We start from the raw sequence: 20,230 nt of genomic DNA, 5'->3' as shown, positions 1-20,230 counted from the left end.
ACCGTCATCAATATAAAAATAATTATATTATTTTCCCTTTAACCCCTTAAGGACTCAGCCCTATTTCACCTTAAAGGGCTTCTGTCACCCCACTAAACCTTTTTTTTTTTTTGCTTACTTATAATCCCCACACTGCGATTTATGCCTACATAATCAAATTAATCATTTTGGTCCTGTAGATTTTGTTTAAAACATGCTTTTAAAATATGCAAATTACCTTGCTACCAGCAAGTAGGGCGGCTACTTGCTGGTAGCAGCCGCATCCTCCGATCCTAAAGACGCCCCCTCCACATTGTGATTGACAGGGCCATGGAACGGAATCGTTCTCTGCTGGCCCTGCCTGTTAGCATTCAAAATCTGGCGCCTGCGCCGCGGCCGTACCTGTCTTCAATCGGCGCAGGCGCACTGAGAGGCGGCCCTCGCTCAGCTGCTCCATCCTCAATGCGCCTGCGCCGATGACGTCACATCTACACCCGGCGCAAGCAAAAAAAAAGGTTTAGTGGGGTGACAGAAGCCCTTTAAGGACTTGGCCATTTTTTGCAAATCTGACCAGTGTCACTTTAAGTGCTGATAACTTTAAAACGCTTTGACTTATCCAGGCCATTCTGAGATTGTTTTTTCGTCACATAGTGTACTTCACGACACTGGTAAAATGAAGGCAAAAAAAATTCATTTTTATTTATAAAAAAACCCAAAATTTGTAAAAAATTGCAAATTTCCAAGTTTCAGTTTCTCTACTTCTATAATACATAGTAATAGCTCCAAAAATAGTTATTACTTTACATTCCCCATATGTCTACTTCATGTTTGGATCATTTTGGGAATTATATTTTATTTTTTGGGGATGTTACAAGTTTCGAAGCAAATCTTGAAATTTTTCAGAAATTTTCAAAAACCCAATTTTTAGGGACCAGTTCAGGTCTGAAGTCACTTTGCGAGGCTTACATAATAGAAACCACCCAAAAATGACCCCATTCTATAAACTACACCCCTCAAGGTATTCAAAACTGATTTTAAAAACTTTGTTAACCCTTAAGGTGTTCCACAAGAGTTAATGGCAAATGGTGATAAAATTTCAGAATTTAGATTTTTGGGCAAATTTTCCATTTTAATCAATTTTTTCCAGTAACAAAGCAAGGGTTAACAGCCAAACAAAATGCTATATTTATTGCCCCGATTCTGTAGTTTGCAGTAACACCCCATATGTGGCCGTAAACTACTGTACGGGCACACAGTAGGGCGTAGAGGGAAAGGAATGCCATATGGTTTTTGGAAGGCAGATTTTGCTGGACTGGTTTTTTTACACCATGTCCCATTTGAAGCCCCCATGATGCACACCTAGAGTAGAAACTCCAAAAAAGTGACCCCATTTTAGAAACTACACCCCTCAAGGTATTCAATCTGATTTTACAAACTTTGTTAAACCTTTAAGTGTTCCACAAGAATTAATGGAACATAGAGATAAAATTTCAAAATGTAACTTTTTTGGCAGATTTTTTATTTTAATAATTTTTTTCCAGTTACAAAGCAAGGGTTAACAGCCAAACAAAACTCAATATTTATGGCTTTGTTTCTGTAGTTTACAGAAACACCCCATATGTGGTCGTAAACTGCTGTACGCGCACACAGCAGGGCGCAGAAGGAAAGGAATGCCATACGGTTTTTGGAAGCCAGATTTTGCTGGACTGTTTTTTGACACCATGTCCCATTCGAAGCCCCCCCTGATGCACCCCTAGAGTAGAAACTCCAAAAAAGTGACCCCATTTTAGAAACTAAGGGATAGGGTAGCAGTTTTGTTGGTACTATTTTAGGGTACATATGATTTTTGGTCGCTCTATATTACACTTTTTGTGAGGCAAGGTAACAAGAAATAGAAATTCTGAAATGTCATCTACATTTGCCAATAACTCTTGTGGAACACCTAAAGGGTTAACAAAGTTTGTAAAATCTGTTTCGAATACCTTGATGGGTGTAGTTTCTTAGATGGGGTCACATTTATGGAGTTTCTACTCTAGGGGTGCATCAGGGGGCTTTTTTTTTGCTTACTTATAATCCCCACACTGCGATTTATGCCTACATAATCAAATTAATCATTTTGGTCCTGTAGATTTTGTTTAAAACATGCTTTTAAAATATGCAAATTACCTTGCTACCAGCAAGTAGGGCGGCTACTTGCTGGTAGCAGCCGCATCCTCTGATCCTAAAGACGCCCCCTCCACATTGTGATTGACAGGGCCAGGGAATGGAATCGTTCTCTGCTGGCCCTGCCTGTTAGCATTCAAAATCTGGCGCCTGCGCCGCGGCCGTACCTGTCTTCAATCGGCGCAGGCGCACTGAGAGGCGGCCCTCGCTCAGCTGCTCCATCCTCAATGCGCCTGCGCCGATGACGTCACATCTACACCCGGCGCAAGCAAAAAAAAAGGTTTAGTGGGGTGACAGAAGCCCTTTAAGGACTTGGCCATTTTTTGCAAATCTGACCAGTGTCACTTTAAGTGCTGATAACTTTAAAACGCTTTGACTTATCCAGGCCATTCTGAGATTGTTTTTTCGTCACATAGTGTACTTCACGACACTGGTAAAATGAAGGCAAAAAAAATTCATTTTTATTTATAAAAAAACCCAAAATTTGTAAAAAATTGCAAATTTCCAAGTTTCAGTTTCTCTACTTCTATAATACATAGTAATAGCTCCAAAAATAGTTATTACTTTACATTCCCCATATGTCTACTTCATGTTTGGATCATTTTGGGAATTATATTTTATTTTTTGGGGATGTTACAAGTTTCGAAGCAAATCTTGAAATTTTTCAGAAATTTTCAAAAACCCAATTTTTAGGGACCAGTTCAGGTCTGAAGTCACTTTGCGAGGCTTACATAATAGAAACCACCCAAAAATGACCCCATTCTATAAACTACACCCCTCAAGGTATTCAAAACTGATTTTAAAAACTTTGTTAACCCTTAAGGTGTTCCACAAGAGTTAATGGCAAATGGTGATAAAATTTCAGAATTTAGATTTTTGGGCAAATTTTCCATTTTAATCAATTTTTTCCAGTAACAAAGCAAGGGTTAACAGCCAAACAAAATGCTATATTTATTGCCCCGATTCTGTAGTTTGCAGTAACACCCCATATGTGGCCGTAAACTACTGTACGGGCACACAGTAGGGCGTAGAGGGAAAGGAATGCCATATGGTTTTTGGAAGGCAGATTTTGCTGGACTGGTTTTTTTACACCATGTCCCATTTGAAGCCCCCATGATGCACCCCTAGAGTAGAAACTCCAAAAAAGTGACCCCATTTTAGAAACTACACCCCTCAAGGTATTCAATCTGATTTTACAAACTTTGTTAAACCTTTAAGTGTTCCACAAGAATTAATGGAACATAGAGATAAAATTTCAAAATGTAACTTTTTTGGCAGATTTTTCATTTTAATAATTTTTTTCCAGTTACAAAGCAAGGGTTAACAGCCAAACAAAACTCAATATTTATGGCTTTGTTTCTGTAGTTTACAGAAACACCCCATATGTGGTCGTAAACTGCTGTACGCGCACACAGCAGGGCGCAGAAGGAAAGGAATGCCATACGGTTTTTGGAAGCCAGATTTTGCTGGACTGTTTTTTGACACCATGTCCCATTCGAAGCCCCCCCTGATGCACCCCTAGAGTAGAAACTCCAAAAAAGTGACCCCATTTTAGAAACTAAGGGATAGGGTAGCAGTTTTGTTGGTACTATTTTAGGGTACATATGATTTTTGGTCGCTCTATATTACACTTTTTGTGAGGCAAGGTAACAAGAAATAGAAATTCTGAAATGTCATCTACATTTGCCAATAACTCTTGTGGAACACCTAAAGGGTTAACAAAGTTTGTAAAATCTGTTTTGAATACCTTGATGGGTGTAGTTTCTTAGATGGGGTCACATTTATGGAGTTTCTACTCTAGGGGTGCATCAGGGGGCTTTTTTTTTGCTTACTTATAATCCCCACACTGCGATTTATGCCTACATAATCAAATTAATCATTTTGGTCCTGTAGATTTTGTTTAAGACATGCTTTTAAAATATGCAAATTACCTTGCTACCAGCAAGTAGGGCGGCTACTTGCTGGTAGCAGCCGCATCCTCTGATCCTAAAGACGCCCCCTCCACATTGTGATTGACAGGGCCAGGGAATGGAATCGTTCTCTGCTGGCCCTGCCTGTTAGCATTCAAAATCTGGCGCCTGCGCCGCGGCCGTACCTGTCTTCAATCGGCGCAGGCGCACTGAGAGGCGGCCCTCGCTCGGCCGCACCATCCTCAATGCGCCTGCGCCGATGACGTCACATCTACACCCGGCGCAAGCAAAAAAAAAGGTTTAGTGGGGTGACAGAAGCCCTTTAAGGACTTGGCCATTTTTTGCAAATCTGACCAGTGTCACTTTAAGTGCTGATAACTTTAAAACGCTTTGACTTATCCAGGCCATTCTGAGATTGTTTTTTCTTCACATAGTGTACTTCATGACACTGGTAAAATGAAGGCAAAAAAAATTCATTTTTATTTATAAAAAAATACCAAATTTACCCAAAATTTGTAAAAAATGGCAAATTTCCAAGTTTCAGTTTCTCTACTTCTATAATACATAGTAATAGCTCCAAAAATAGTTATTACTTTACATTCCCCATATGTCTACTTCATGTTTGGATCATTTTGGGAATTATATTTTATTTTTTGGGGATGTTACAAGTTTCGAAGCAAATCTTGAAATTTTTCAGAAATTTTCAAAAACCCAATTTTTAGGGACCAGTTCAGGTCTGAAGTCACTTTGCGAGGCTTACATAATAGAAACCGCCCAAAAATGACCCCATTCTATAAACTACACCCCTCAAGGTATTCAAAACTGATTTTAAAAACTTTGTTAACCCTTTAGGTGTTCCACAAGAGTTATTGGCAAATGGTGATAAAACTTCAGAATTTAGATTTTTGGGCAAATTTTCCATTTTAATCCATTTTTTCCAGTAACAAAGCAAGGGTTAACAGCCAAACAAAATGCTATATTTATTGCCCCGATTCTGTAGTTTGCAGTAACACCCCATATGTGGCCGTAAACTACTGTACGGGCACACAGTAGGGCGTAGAGGGAAAGGAATGCCATATGGTTTTTGGAAGGCAGATTTTGCTGGACTGGTTTTTTGACACCATGTCCCATTTGAAGCCCCCCTGATGCACCCCTAGAGTAGAAACTCCAAAAAAGTGACCCCATTTTAGAAACTACACCCCTCAAGGCATTCAATCTGATTTTACAAACTTTGTTAAACCTTTAGGTGTTCCACAAGAATTAATGGAACATAGAGATAAAATTTCTAAATTTTACTTTTTTGGCAGATTTTTCATTTTAATAATTTTTTTCCAGTTACAAAGCAAGGGTTAACAGCCAAACAAAACTCAATATTTATGGCTTTGTTTCTGTAGTTTACAGAAACACCCCATATGTGGTCGTAAACTGCTGTACTCACACACGGCAGGGCGCAGAAGGAAAGGAATGCCATACGGTTTTTGGAAGGCAGATTTTGCTGGACTGTTTTTTGACACCATGTCCCATTTGAAGCCCCCCCTGATGCACCCCTAGAGTAGAAACTCCAAAAAAGTGACCCCATTTTAGAAACTAAGGGATAGGGTAGCAGTTTTGTTGGTACTATTTTAGGGTACATATGATTTTTGGTCGCTCTATATTACACTTTTTGTGAGGCAAGGTAACAAGAAATAGCTGTTTTAGCACCGTTTTTATTTTTTGATATTTACAACATTAATCTGACAGGTTAGATCATGTGGTATTTTTATAGAGCAGGTTGTCACGGACGCGACAATACCAAATATGACTTTTTTTGGTTGTTTGTTTCAGTTTTACATAACAAAGCATTATTATTTTTTTTTATGATTCTTTAGTGTCTCCACATTCTGAAAGCCATAGTTTTATTTATTTTTTGGGCAACTGTCTTGTGTAGGGGCAAGTTTTTTGGAGGATTTATTGGCACTATTTTGGGGTGCGTATGACTTTTTGATTGCTTGGTATTACACTTTTTGTGATGTAAGGTGACAAAAAATAGCTTTTTTTGCACCATTTTTTTTTTTTTTACGGAATTCATCTGAGGGGTTAGGTCATGTGATATTTTTATAGAGCAGTGTGTATTACTCATACAGCTTCCTGCCTGTGAGATCCAGGGGGCTGGATCCCACAGGCTCTTCACCAGAAGGCAGCCCCGATGCCTAAGGAAGGCATCGCGCTGCCTTCCCTGCTATCACAGCAGCACGGGGACCCGATGGCAGCGCCGATCCCCGCCGTAACGACCCGTAAACACAGCAAACACATTCAGGTCTGAATTGACAGGACTCCCCCGCGCATTGTCCCAGGGTGCCTGCTGATTGATTTCAGCAGGCACCCAGTTCCGATCACCGCCTGCCGCACAGCGGTGATCGGAACTACACATGATGTACTGGTACATCATGTGTCCTTAAGTACCAGGACATCATCACGTACCGGTACGTCATATGTCCCCAATAGGTTAATCAGATGATACAGGCAATTAAAAACATAGGACAAATACAGTACATCCCTTGGTCGGTCCTCAAAGAGTTAACAAACCTTTACTAACTAGCACCAGACAGCTGCTGCCAAGCCAAGTAAAATCATGGGACGCTTCAAAAGTCTGATAGATACTTACAACAAGAACATAGTTTTGCATCTATGTTGTCACTGGTCAGACCACACATGGAATAATGTTGGGCACCTGTAAATAAAATTCCCTTTACTTGGGCAGATGAAATTCCTGTAATGAGAGCTGATTGATGATGTAAGAACAGAAAGATATATTTCAAGGACAGCACCAATGTCCCAAGTCTTTGGAAGCGTCACGGTCACCAGCAGTGAGACTCTTTCCCGCTGTCAATAATAGACATAAGAATACAGATGAAACATGACCAGCGTCTTCCTTTGTGCAAGATTTATTTCCAACCAACACGGCAGACAGGCAACGTTTCGGCTTCACACAAGACTTTCTCAAGCCATATTAAAATCCACAGATTGTGAACATATATACTTCCCACAAGGGATTGTGCCAAATTTTCCTCCAATAAATGCTTAATATACATTTATACCTCATCATATATATCATCATACAGTGTTATCCCATGTAATAAATCACCTTATACATCTTCCTCTCACCAACATTAGTGCATAAGTGAGCTGCAGTATGGCCGCCACCGCCCGTCTCCTCAGCGTCCCTGACGATTCACTGCGCATGTCTCCGCTCATTGCGTCTTACATCACAGTCTCTCCTACTGCGTATGTCACGTCCCTTCTTTTTATTTTCACACAACTTTATTGGCAGGGACAATGGCATAACAAACCTTGTTTCCGCATTATATATGCTATCATATCTATCGCAATGTGAAGGAGTCAAATTTTAACTCCTTCCACAGCGATTCTATAACCACGGACCCTTTCCATATACTAGCTCCTGTTCCGTGTTTGTTCTAATACATATTTAAATACCCCTACATAACGCGAACATCCCGTCCCTGTCAAAGTGTATTTACTATGGAGACATGCACATATTGCCACCATCCCGCAGCTCACTGTAAGACAAAAACATAACCCAATATTAGCATGTATATGCTCTAGTGATTAAATTACTTAATAAAAATACCATATACTTCTCATTTAGTGATTATGTTACTTAATAAAATACACCATAATACAGCGATGGGATCGAACGTCGCCCCAACTTATGCCAATATCTTTATGGGGCAGTTCGAGGATCAATACGTGTACGGGTCCAGGTTTGGTGAGCGCATCCTGTGTTGGTGGTGCTACATCGACGATATCATTATGATATGGAAAGGAGAGGAGGATGATCTAATTGACTTCTTTAACTATCTGAATCAGAATGTGGAAGGGCTGTCCTTTACTATGACGAGGTTACAACAATCAATCCAATTCTTAGATGTGTTTGTATACACAGTGGATGAATTGATTAAGACGGACATTTTTGTGAAACCAACTGATAGGAATAACATGCTATATTATTGGAGTAATCACGCGAAACATATGAAGGATTCTTTGCCCTGGAGCCAACTCTTGAGGGTTAGGCGTATTGTATCGGATGAGGCTAAAATACAGATAAGGATTGATGAGATGTGTGCTAGGTTCATGCAGCAGGGATACCCAGGTGCCCGTCTGCAAAGACTGGACACACTAATGTTAACATGTGATTAGGGACGAGGTGTGACGAAAAAGAATAAGGGAAAGAAACAAGATAAGGGGACGCGTATACCATTTGTGTCCACATTTGGAGGATTAAGTCCAAGTGTAGCACAGATTTTGAGACAAGATTTGGTCATGTTAGAGAGGGGCTGCCCTGAGGTGATGAAGTTTAAACAACAGCCATTGATGTTGTATAGAAGGAATAAAAATCTGAAGGATAGGTTGGTAAAATCAGATATTGCGGATCCGCACATTGCCAGAACTACACTGCTCAAAAAAATAAAGGGAACACAAAAATAACACATCCTAGATCTGAGTTAATTAAATATTCTTCTGAAATACTTTGTTCTTTACATAGTTGAATGTGCTGACAACAAAATCACACAAAAATAAAAAAAATGGAAATCAAATTTTTCAACCCATTGAGGTCTGGATTTGGAGTCACACTCAAAATTAAAGTGGAAAAACACACTACAGGATGATCCAACTTTGATGTAATGTCCTTAAAACAAGTCAAAATGAGGCTCAGTAGTGTGTGTGGCCTCCACGTGCCTGTATGACCTCCCTACAACGCCTGTGCATGCTCCTGATGAGGTGGCAGACGGTCTCCTGAGGGATCTCCTCCCAGACCTGGACTAAAGCATCTGCCAACTCCTGGACAGTCTGTGGTGCAACGTGATGTTGGTGGATAGAGCGAGACATGATGTCCCAGATGTGCTCAATTGGATTCAGGTCTGGGGAACAGGCGGACCAGTCCATAGCATCAATGCCTTCGTCTTGCAGGAACTGCTGACACACTCCAGCCACATGAGGTCTAGCATTGTCTTGCATTAGGAGGAACCCACGGCCATCCGCACCAGCATATGGTCTCACAAGGGGTCTGAGGATCTCATCTCGGTACCTAATGGCCTCCAGGCTACCTCTGGCGAGCACATGGAGGGCTGTGCGGCCCTCCAAAGAAATGCCACCCCACACCATTACTGACCCAATGACAAACCGGTCATGCTGGAGGATGTTGCAGGCAGCTGTCACGACCGCTATCCCAGCAGCAGTCATGTCGCACAAGACGGAGGGGAAGGGGGACCCTTATCTACGGATGGGAAATAGAATGGCCACCCCTGACTAACCCTAAGCTGGCACCTGTCTGCCCTGATACCCTAGACGGGGTGTAAACCCGTGCGGCGAGCAGGATGCTTAAACCCTCAGTCGCCCTAACAAGACTGGACTGGGGAAAGGCCGATGGGAGCGCTAGTCACCATCACTCACGTCTAGGAAAACAACAGGGGAAGACAGCAACAAACAAACAACAGCAGAGATAGACTTATCCAGTCACGAGCAGAGAAGGCGATCCCAAACACGACAGTCCACGCCGGACAAGAGCTCCACAGCAACACCATCAAACGATCTCCTTCCAAGGTCAGAGTAGCACTGGAAGTAAGGACTATATCTGGCAATGACTGCTAGTGAAAGTGAAACTAATATAGTAGCTGGGAGTGGCAGACAGGACTCACCTGAGAAGGATGCCTACAAACTCCCAGTCAGGACAAAAAGGTTCACAAGGCAAAACCCAGATGACATACCCTAAACCACGGAGCAAACTCACAAGCTATCGCGAGTAGCAAGTCGCTGCGACCTTCTCCTCCCAGACCTGTCTGGATCAGTCACAGTCGTGACAGCAGCAGAATGTTCTCCACGGCGTCTCCAGACTCTGTCACGTCTGTCACATGTGCTCAGTGTGAACCTGCTTTCATCTGTGAAGAGCACAGGGCGCCAGTGGCGAATTTGCCAATCTTGGTGTTCTCTGGCAAATGCCAAACGTCCTGCACGGTGTTGGGCTGTAAGCACAACCCCCACCTGTGGACGTCGGGCTCTCATATCACTCTCATGGAGTCTGTTTCTGACCGTTTGAGCAGACACATGCACATTTGTGGCCTTCGGGAGGTCATTTTGCAGGGCTCTGGCAGTGCTCCTCCTGTTCCTCCTTGCACAAAGGCAGAGGTAGCGGTCCTGCTGCTGGGTTGTTGCCCTCCTACGGCCTCCTCCACGTCTCCTGATGTACTGGCCTGTCTCCTGGTAGCGCCTCCATGCTCTAGACACTACGCTGACAGACACAGCAAACCTTCTTGCCACAGCTCGCATTGATGTGCCATCCTGGATAAACTGCACTACCTGAGCCACTTGTGTGGGTTGTAGACTCCGTCTCATGCTACCACTAGAGTGAAAGCACCGCCAGCATTCAAAAGTGACCAAAACATCAGCCAGGAAGCATAGGAACTGAGAAGTGGTCTGTGGTTACCACCTGCAGAACCACTCCTTTATTGGGGGTGTCTTGCTAATTGCCTATAATTTCCACCTGTTGTCTATCCCATTTGCACAACAGCATGTGAAATTGATTGTCACTCAGTGTTGCTTCCTAAGTGGACAGTTTGATTTCACAGAAGTGTGATTGACTTGGAGTTACATTGTGTTGTTTAAGTGTTCCCTTTATTTTTTTGAGCAGTGTATATAGAAAATGCCTTTTCTTGTCCGCAATTGCGGACAAGAATAGGACATGTTCTATATTTTTGCGGAACGGAAGTACGGACCCGGAAGTAAAGATCCGCAATTCCGGATCCGAGCGGGACAAAGTCTGTCCCCATAGAAATGAATGGGTCCGCAATTCCGTTCCGCAAAATGTGGAACAGAATTGCGGACGTGTGAATGGGGCCTAAGGGTCCCTTATCACCGCCAGTTAGTTAGCTACTTGTTAGGTAGTTAGCGCCCACCGCACCGCAGTCACTGATTAGTCGCTGATTAGCATCATCGCTGTCGCTTATCAGCATTAGTACTATATAGTATCTGTAAGTGATCAAGACTGATCGCAATCAGATCTATATCAGTACATTAGGGTCACCTTAGGCTCTACAAAAAACGCAGTGTTCGCCCGATCAGGCCTGATCATGTGCGCACACTTGCGTTCAGTCCGCCCCAGTGCAGTGACAGAATATTTATTTTTCTGATCACTGCATAAACACCATAAAATCGCTGCGGCGCTATAAAGATCACTTTTGAGCTTTTTGGATCTTTATTAGCGATCACAGCTTTACTTCGCAAGCACTCCTTTTTACTAGGCAGGTGTGCTCTTTTTCCTGGGTAGTCTCAGAGGAATACCCCCTAAATTTAGTTAGCCCAAAATGTAAAAAAAGGGGTATTCCGCTGAAGAGTACTTTTAGGATTTCACAGGGCATTTTTACGCATTTGGATTCCAAACTACTCCTCACGCTTTAGGGCCCCTAAAATGCCAGGGCAGTATAAATACCCCACAAGTGACCCCATTTTGGAAAGAAGACACCCCAAGGTATTTCGTGAGGGGCATGGCGAGTTCATAGAAGATTTTTTTTTTTTTAGCACAAGTTAGCGGAAATTGATTTTATTTATTTTTCTTACAAAGTCTCATATTCCACTAACTTGTGACAAAATTTTATTTTTTACATGAACTCACCATACCCCTCACGGAATACCTTGGGGTGTCTTCTTTCTAAAATGGGGTCACTTGTGGGGTATTTATACTGCCCTGGCATTTTAGGGGCCCTAAAGCGTGAGAAGTGCCCTGTGAAATCCTAAAAGTACTCATTGGAATTTGGGCCCCTTTGTGCACCTAGGCTGCAAAAAAGTGTCACACATGTGGTATCGCCGTACTCAGAAGAAGTAGGGCAATGTGTTTTGGTGTGTACTTTTACATATACCCATACTGTGTGTGAGACATATCTCTGTAAATGACAACTTTGTCAATTTTTTTTATACAAAGTTGTCATTTACAGAGATATTTCTCACACACAGTATGGGTATATGTAAAAATGCACCCCAAAACACATTGCCCTACTTCTCCTGAGTACAGTGATGCCACATGTGTGACACTTTTTTGCAGCCTAGGTGCGCAAAGGGGCCCAAATTCCAATGAGTACTTTTAGGATTTCACAGAGCATTTTTACGCATTTGAATTCCAAGCTACTTCTCATGCTTTAGGGCCCCTAAAATGCCAGGGCAGTATAAATACCCCACAAGTGACCCCAATTTAGAAAGAAGACACCCCAAGGTATTCCGTGAGGAATATGGTGAGTTCATGTAAAATTTTATATTTTGTCAAAAGTTAGTGGAATATGAGACTTTGTAAGAAAAAAATAAAATAAATAAATAAATTTCCGCTAACTTGTGCGAAAAAAAAAATTCTTCTATGAACTCGCCATGCCCCTCACGGAATACCTTGGGGTGTCTTCTTTCCAAAATGGGGTCACTTGTGGGGTATTTATACTGCCCTGGCATTTTAGGGCCCTAAAGCGTGAGAAGTAGTTTGGAATCCAAATGCGTAAAAATGCCCTGTGAAATCCTAAAGGTACTCATTGGAATTTGGGCCCATTTGTGCACCTAGGCTGCAAAAAAGTGTCACACATGTGGTATCGCCGTACTCAGAAGAAGTAGGGCAATGTGTTTTGCGGTGTATTTTTACATATAACCATACTGTGTGTGAGAAATATCTCTGCAAATGACAACTTTTTTAAAATTTTTATACAAAGTTGTCAATTTACAGAGATATTTCTCTCACCCAGCATGGGTATATGTAAAAATACACCCCAAAACACATTGCCCTATTTCTTCTGAGTACGGCAATACCACATGTGTGACATTTTTTTGCAGCTTAGGTGCGTAAAGGGGCCGAAAGTCCAACGAGTACCTTTAGGCTTTACAGGGTTGCTCACAATTTAGCCCCGCCCAAAATGCTAGTAAACACACCCCACAAATTACCCCATTTGGGAAAGTAGACACCCCAAGGTATTCACTGAGGGGCATAGTGAGTTCGTGGGAGATTTTTTATTTTTTTTGCCAGAAGTTAGCAGAAATGGAAACTTTATTATTTTTATTTTTTCCTCAGAAAGTGTCATTTTCTGCTAACTTGTGAAAAAAAAATGAATCATACATAAACTCACCATGCCCCTCCGCGAATACTTTGGGGTGTCTTCTTTCTAAAATGGGGTCATTTGGGGGTATCCTGGCATTCTAGCACCTCAAGAAACATGACAGGTGCTCAGAAAGTCAGAGCTGCTTCAAAATGCGGAAATTCCCATTTTTGTACCATAGTTGGTAAACGCTATAACTTTTGCGCAAACCAATAAATATACACTTATTGGATTTTTTTTTTATCAAAGACATGTAGCACAATAAATTCTGACACAAACTTGTATAGAAATGTAATTATATTTGAACAATTTTACCAGAAAAAGTTAAAAATACACTTTTTTTGAGAAAATTGCGGTCTATTTTGATTAATATCAGAAAAACGAAAAATCTCAGCAGCAATCAAATACACCAAAAGAAAGCTGTATTTGTGAGAAGAAAAGGAGGTAAAATTCATTTGGGTGCCAAGTTGCATGACCAAGCAATAAACCGTTAAAATTGTGAAGTGCCGATTTGTAAAAAAAAAGGGCCTGGTCACTAGGGGGGTATAAACCTGTGCTCCTTAAGTGGTTAATGACACCGCGAAAAGGAAATTTCCCATGTTTGGGATGTTGTAATTGTGGAAATCTAGTGAAGGGTGATACATTTACTCACCCACAGAGTTGTGAAGTGTATAGGATTAAAAAAAAGGTATACATGTAGGTCAGGCTATGTGATATACAGTACAGACCAAAAGTTTGGACACACCTTCTCATTCAAAGAGTTTTCTTTATTTTCATGACTATGAAGGCATCAAAACTATGAATTAACACATGTCGAATTATATACATAACAAACAAGTGTGAAACAACTGAATATATGTCATATTCTAGGTTCTTCAAAGTAGCCACCTTTTGCTTTAATTACTGCTTTGCACACTCTTGGCATTCTTTCGATGAGCTTCAAGAGGTAGTCCCCTGAAATGGTCTTCCAACAGTCTTGAAGGAGTTCCCAGAGATGCTTAGCACTTGTTGGCCCTTTTGCCTTCACTCTGCGGTCCAGCTCACCCCAAACCATCTCGATTGGGTTCAGGTCCGGTGACTGTGGAGGCCAGGTCATCTGGCGCAGCAACCCATCACTCTCCTTCATGGTCAAATAGCCCTTACTTTCAAAGTTTTCCAAATTTTTCGGCTGACTTACTGACCTACATTTCTTAAAGTAATGATGGCCACTCGTTTTTCTTTACTTAGCTGCTTTTTTCTTGCCATAATACAAATTCTAACAGTCTATTCAGTAGGACTATCAGCTGTGTATCCACCTGACTTCTCCTCAACGCCACTGATGGTCCCAACCCCATTTATAAGGCAAGAAATCCCATTTATTAAACCTGACAGGGCACACCTGTGAAGTGAAAACCATTTCAGGGGACTACCTCTTGAAGCTCATCAAGAGAATGCCAAGAGTGTGCAAAGCAGTAATCAAACAAAAGGTGGCTACTTTGAAGAACCTAGAATATGACATATTTTCAGTTGTTTCACACTTGTTTGTTATGTATATAATTCCACATGTGTTAATTCATAGTTTTGATGCCTTCATAGTCATTAAAATAAAGAAAACTCTTTGAATGAGAAGGTGTGTCCAAACTTTTGGTCTGTACTGTATATAATTACATGTCCGTGCAGCTTGGTGCATACAGGGGAAATGACTATTGAGGTTAGCGAGAGAATCAACAAGCATAAGAATACTATCAGAAAGGAGATTATGGAATTGCCGATACCGAAACATTTTAAAGAGAAAAGGCACTCTGTAAACCAGTTGAGGTTTAGGGTCATTGATTCTGTACCCCCTTCACGTAGGGGTGGAGATAGGGAAGCCCTTCTACGAAAGAAGGAACTCAGATGGATTCATTACAGCCAGAGGTTTGAATGTAGAATACAATGTGAGTCACTTATGATGCACCTGTTATCCTTGTATGGTTTAGACCTGTGTATATGGGATTTTATGGGGGGGGGGGATAATGTATTTTATAATACTATATTATGGTGTATTTTATTAAGTAACTTAATCACTAAATGAGAAGTATATGGTATTTGTATTAAGTAATTTAATCACTAGAGCATACAGTCATGTGAAAAAATTAGGACACCCTTTGAAAGCATGTGGTTTTTTGTAACATTTTTAATAAATGGTTATTTCATCTCCGTTTCAACAATACAGAGAGATTAAAGTAATCCGACTAAACAAAGAAAACTGAAGAAAAGTCTTTTCAAGATCTTCTGTAAATGTCATTCTACAAAAATGCCTATTCTAACTGAGGAAAAAGATAGGACACCCTTGCCCCTAATAGCGAGTGTTACCTCCTTTGGCTGAAATAACTGCAGTGAGACGGTTCTTGTAGCCATCTACCAGTCTTCGACATCGGTCTGAGGAAATTTTACCCCACTCCTCAATGCAGAACTTTTTCAGCTGTGAGATGTTTGAGGGGTTTCTTGCACGTACAGCCCTTTTCAAGTCACCCCACAGCATCTCAATGGGATTCAAATCTGGACTTTGACTTGGCCATTCCAGGACTCTCCATTTCTTCTTTTTCAGCCAATCTTTGGTTGATTTACTAGTATGTTTTGGGTCATTGTCATGTTGCATGGTCCAGTTCCGCTTCAGCTTTAATTTTCTAACTGATGGTCTCACATGTTCTTCAAGCACCTTCTGATACACAGTAGAATTCATCGTGGATTCTATGATGGTGAGCTGACCAGGACCTGCTGCAGCAAAGCAGCCCCAAACCATGACACTTCCACCTCCATGCTTCACAGTTGGTATGAGGTTCTTTTCTTGGAATGCTGTGTTTGGTTTACGCCAAACATGTCCTCTGCTGTTGTGTCCAAATAATTCAATTTTGGACTCATCTGTCCAAAGAACATTATTCCAGAAGTCCTGGTCTTTGTCAACTTTATCGCTGGCAAATGTCAGTCTGGCCTCGATGTTTCTCTTGGAAAGCAAAGGTTTCCTCCTTGCACACCTCCCATGCAAGTTAAACTTGTACAGTCTCTTTCTGATTGTAGAGGCATGTACTTCTACATCAACAGTAGCCAGAGCCTGCTGTAGTTCTCGAGATGACACTTTAGGGTTTTTGGATACCTCTTTTAGCATCTTGCGGTCTGCTCTTGGGGTGAACTTGCTGGGGCGACCAGTCCTGGGCATGTTGGCAGTTGTTTTGAAAGCCCTCCACTTGTAGACTATCTTCCGGACAGTGGAATGGCTGATTTCAAAATCTTTTGAGATCTTTTTAAATCCCTTCCCAGACTCATAGGCTGCTACAATCTTTTTTCTGAAGTCCTCTGACAGCTCTTTTGCTCTCACCATGGTGCTCACTCTCACTTCAACAGTCAGGAGCACACCAAACTAAATGTCTGAGGTTTAAATAGGGCAAGCCTCATTCAACATGCAGAGTAACGATCTACTAATTATGTGCACCTGGTGTGATATACCTGTGTGAGATCTGAGCCAATTTAAGAGGGAATACATGTGAGGGTGTCCTATCTTTTTCCTCAGTTAGAATAGGCATTTTTGTAGAATGACATTTACAGAAGATCTTGAAAAGACTTTCTTCAGTTTTCTTTGTTTAGTTGGATTACTTTAATCTCCATGTATTGTTGAAACGGAGATGAAATAACCATTTATTAAAAATTACAAAAAACCACATGCTTTCAAAGGGTGTCCTAATTTTTTCACATGACTGTATATATGCTAATATTGGGTTATGTTTTTGTCTTACAGTGAGCTGCGGGATGGTGGCAATATGTGCATGTCTCCATAGTAAATACACTTTGACAGGGACGGGATGTTGGCATTATGTAGGGGTATTTAAATATGTATTAGAACAAACACGGAACAGGAGCCAGTATATGGACAGGGTCCGTGGTTATAGAATCGCTGTGGAAGGAGTTAAAATTTGACTCGCAGTAGAAGAGACTGTGACGTAAGACGCAATGAGCGGAGACATGCGCAGTGAATCATCAGGGACGCTGAGGAGACGGACAGTGGCGGCCATACTGCAGCTCACTTATGCACTAATGTTGGTGAGAGGAAGATGTATAAGGTGATTTATTACATGGGATAACACTGTATGATGATATATATGATGAGGTATAAATGTATATTAAGCATTTATTGGAGGAAAATTTGGTACAACCCCTTGTGGGAAGTATATATGTTCACAATCTGTGGATTTTAATATGACTTGAGAAAGGCTTGTGTGAAGCCGAAACGTTGCCTGTCTGCTGTGTTGGTTGGTAATAAATCTTGCACAAAGGAAGACGCTGGTCATGTTTCATCTGTATTCTTATGATGATGTAAGAAGTCATCAATACTCATTTGCTTTCATTTTGAATTGCCATTTATCAGAAGGGTTTGAGCTAACCTCCTCTCATCAGGTTACATTGCCATAACACAGAGAGATGTGCCACTGACAAATTATCTTTCTTTTTTGTCCGTAAAAAAAAAAATCCAGTCAAAGACAAATGAGCATTTTATCTTATGTTGTTTAATTGCAGAGTATGTTTATGCTGGACAATAGTTGGGAACAATTATCGGTGTAACAAAACAAGATGAGGATCAGATGATCCTCATCTTGGTTTGTTACACTGATTTGTAACAAATCTAAACAGATTTGACTTGGGCCTATTCCTTAGGGTGTTATTTATTTTCCTTCCCCTCCAGTCTTCACCCTTTAACCCCTATACAGGGATCTGGACCCCTCTGCAGGTGAACCACCTGTGGGAGGATGCCTTAAAGACCCATGGGAAGGCTGCCAAAGGCCGGGAGCACATGGGATGTGTGTGCTGACCCTTTAAGAAGCCAAGATTAGAGTGAGTGTGCTCCCTAGGGAAACCAAAAGAGGATACAGACATAAAGTACAAATGTAGCTGAAACCCGAACAATGCTCTCTGACATCTGTAACCACCAAGGAACAGTACAATATAATTATATTCCAGCTAAACTGTAAAAAACTAAATTGTGTCGGTAGGGCAAAAACAGGGTTGAGTACTGCATGTCAGGACATAGACTGGAAGTAACTATTGTCACATAATGACACTGATGCTAAATGGGAGAGCTTTAAAGAGGACCTTTCACCACTCCTGACATGTCTGTTTTAATAGCTTCATGCATTCCCCATGTAATACCAATTCTGGAGCAACTATTCTTATGGCTTTATGTTGTGCCATTCCTTTATTATTTCCACTAGAAGTTATGAATAAATTGCTAGTAGAGTTGAGCGGACACCTGGATGTTCGGGTTCGACGAGTTCGGCCGAACTTGAAAAAAAAATTTGAGTTCGGGACCCGAACTTGACCTGAACTTGACACTGAACCCCATTGAAGTCAATGGGGACCTGAACTTTTGGGCACTAAAATGGCTCTAAAATAGTCCTGGAAAGGGCTAGAGGGCTGCAAAAGGCATCAAAATGTGCTTAAGAGCATGACAACTGTTCTGCAAACAAATGTGGATAGGGAAATGACTTAAAATAACATAAAATACAGAAAAATTTAAAATAACAATCTGGATCTAGGAGTAGGAGGTTGAGGAGGCGGTGGATGTGGCGGTGTAGGTTGACGTGGCGGTGTAGGTGGAAGCGGCGGTGAAGGAGGAATAGGTAGCCAACACTGATTTGTGTTATTTAAATTGGGGTATCGCCCAAAATATTGGGACATATAACAAAATAAAACAAAGAATAAGTGCACTTGAGTACAAGAATAGATGGTTGAGGCTGGTATAAATGTCTATTCTGCACAAGGTACGGACAAGTCCTGTGGGATCCATGCCTGGTTCATTTTAATAAACGTAAGCTTGTTCTCATTGGCTGCGGCCTGTGATAATGCTCTCTGCCGTGCTAAACACACGTTCACACTATACACTGGCTGAAGGGCAGGTCAGCACCTCCAAGGCTGACAAAGCATTTCCACATTTTGGCCATGCTAACCCTGCCTTCTCAGGTGCTGGCGGTGCCCCAGCTGCGTTGGCGACCTCTTCCTCCTCTTCTGCCTTCGCCTTGTGTTTCCACTGTGCCCCCTGCTGTCAGGTGGGAATGCCATCATCAGCGTGCGCTTGTAGTCGCGCATCTTCCGATCAGTAACAGATGTTTTCACTAAATTTAGTTCCCTGTCAGCAATGCAGAGCAGGGGTTCATTCACGGCAAAAAGGGGATCTTGTCACCCAGCAATACAACAGAGGATTTTGAGAGATTTAGGCTCCTGTCACCCAGGCACAGCAGGGGTTCATTCACGGCAAAAGGGGGATCTTGTCACCCAGCAATAGAACAGAGGATTTTGAGAGATTTAGGCCCCTGTCACCCAGGCACAGAAGGGGTTCATTCACGGCAAAAGGGGGTTCATGTCACCCAGTGCCATCTTAAGAGCATTATAGGCCCCCGGGCAATACAGTGCACTGGGGCCCTGTCTACACAATCACGCACTAGAATAAAAATGCAAATTATCAATAAGGCGATATTTATTGGGCATTTCCTCTTGTGGATTTTCCCCAGCAGTAGGATCAGGTAATGATACCATTGGTATTTCTGCTGGAATTGGAGTGCATGTAGATGTGGATGCTACATCTGGAGGAGCAGAACTACTGGCTGACGTTGCACCTGGATTGAGCCAAGATGTTAGTTTTGGAAGTTTGCACATTTTCTCTTTCTCCTCTGCAGCCTTTTTCCTCTTCTGTGCTCCACTCAAAACATTACGTTTCATTTCTGCACTAAAGGTTATTTTCACTAACACGTAATAAACTTTATTTTTCCTCACCTTTTTTACACTTCCTCGAACGAGTGGCAACTCTAAGATTGCTATATAAGGGGGACACATAAGATATTACAGTCAAAACTTGAGGGGCACTAATAACTTAAAGTGGATGTAAACCCAAACATTTTTTTTTTTTGTGATGTCACAATGTAGAGTACCCAGGCAGTACACACGCCACTCCAACATTAATACCCACCAGCACCAGCAGTACCCACACCAGCATTACCCACCAGCACCAGAGTGTGTGTACATTTATATATATATCTATATTTATTTCGTTTT

This window comes from Bufo bufo, chromosome 1 (genome assembly GCF_905171765.1).
Source record: "Bufo bufo chromosome 1, aBufBuf1.1, whole genome shotgun sequence".
NCBI lineage: Eukaryota > Metazoa > Chordata > Amphibia > Anura > Bufonidae > Bufo > Bufo bufo.
The sequence above is the reverse complement of the archived record's forward strand: the minus strand, read 5'-3'. Positions refer to the sequence as shown.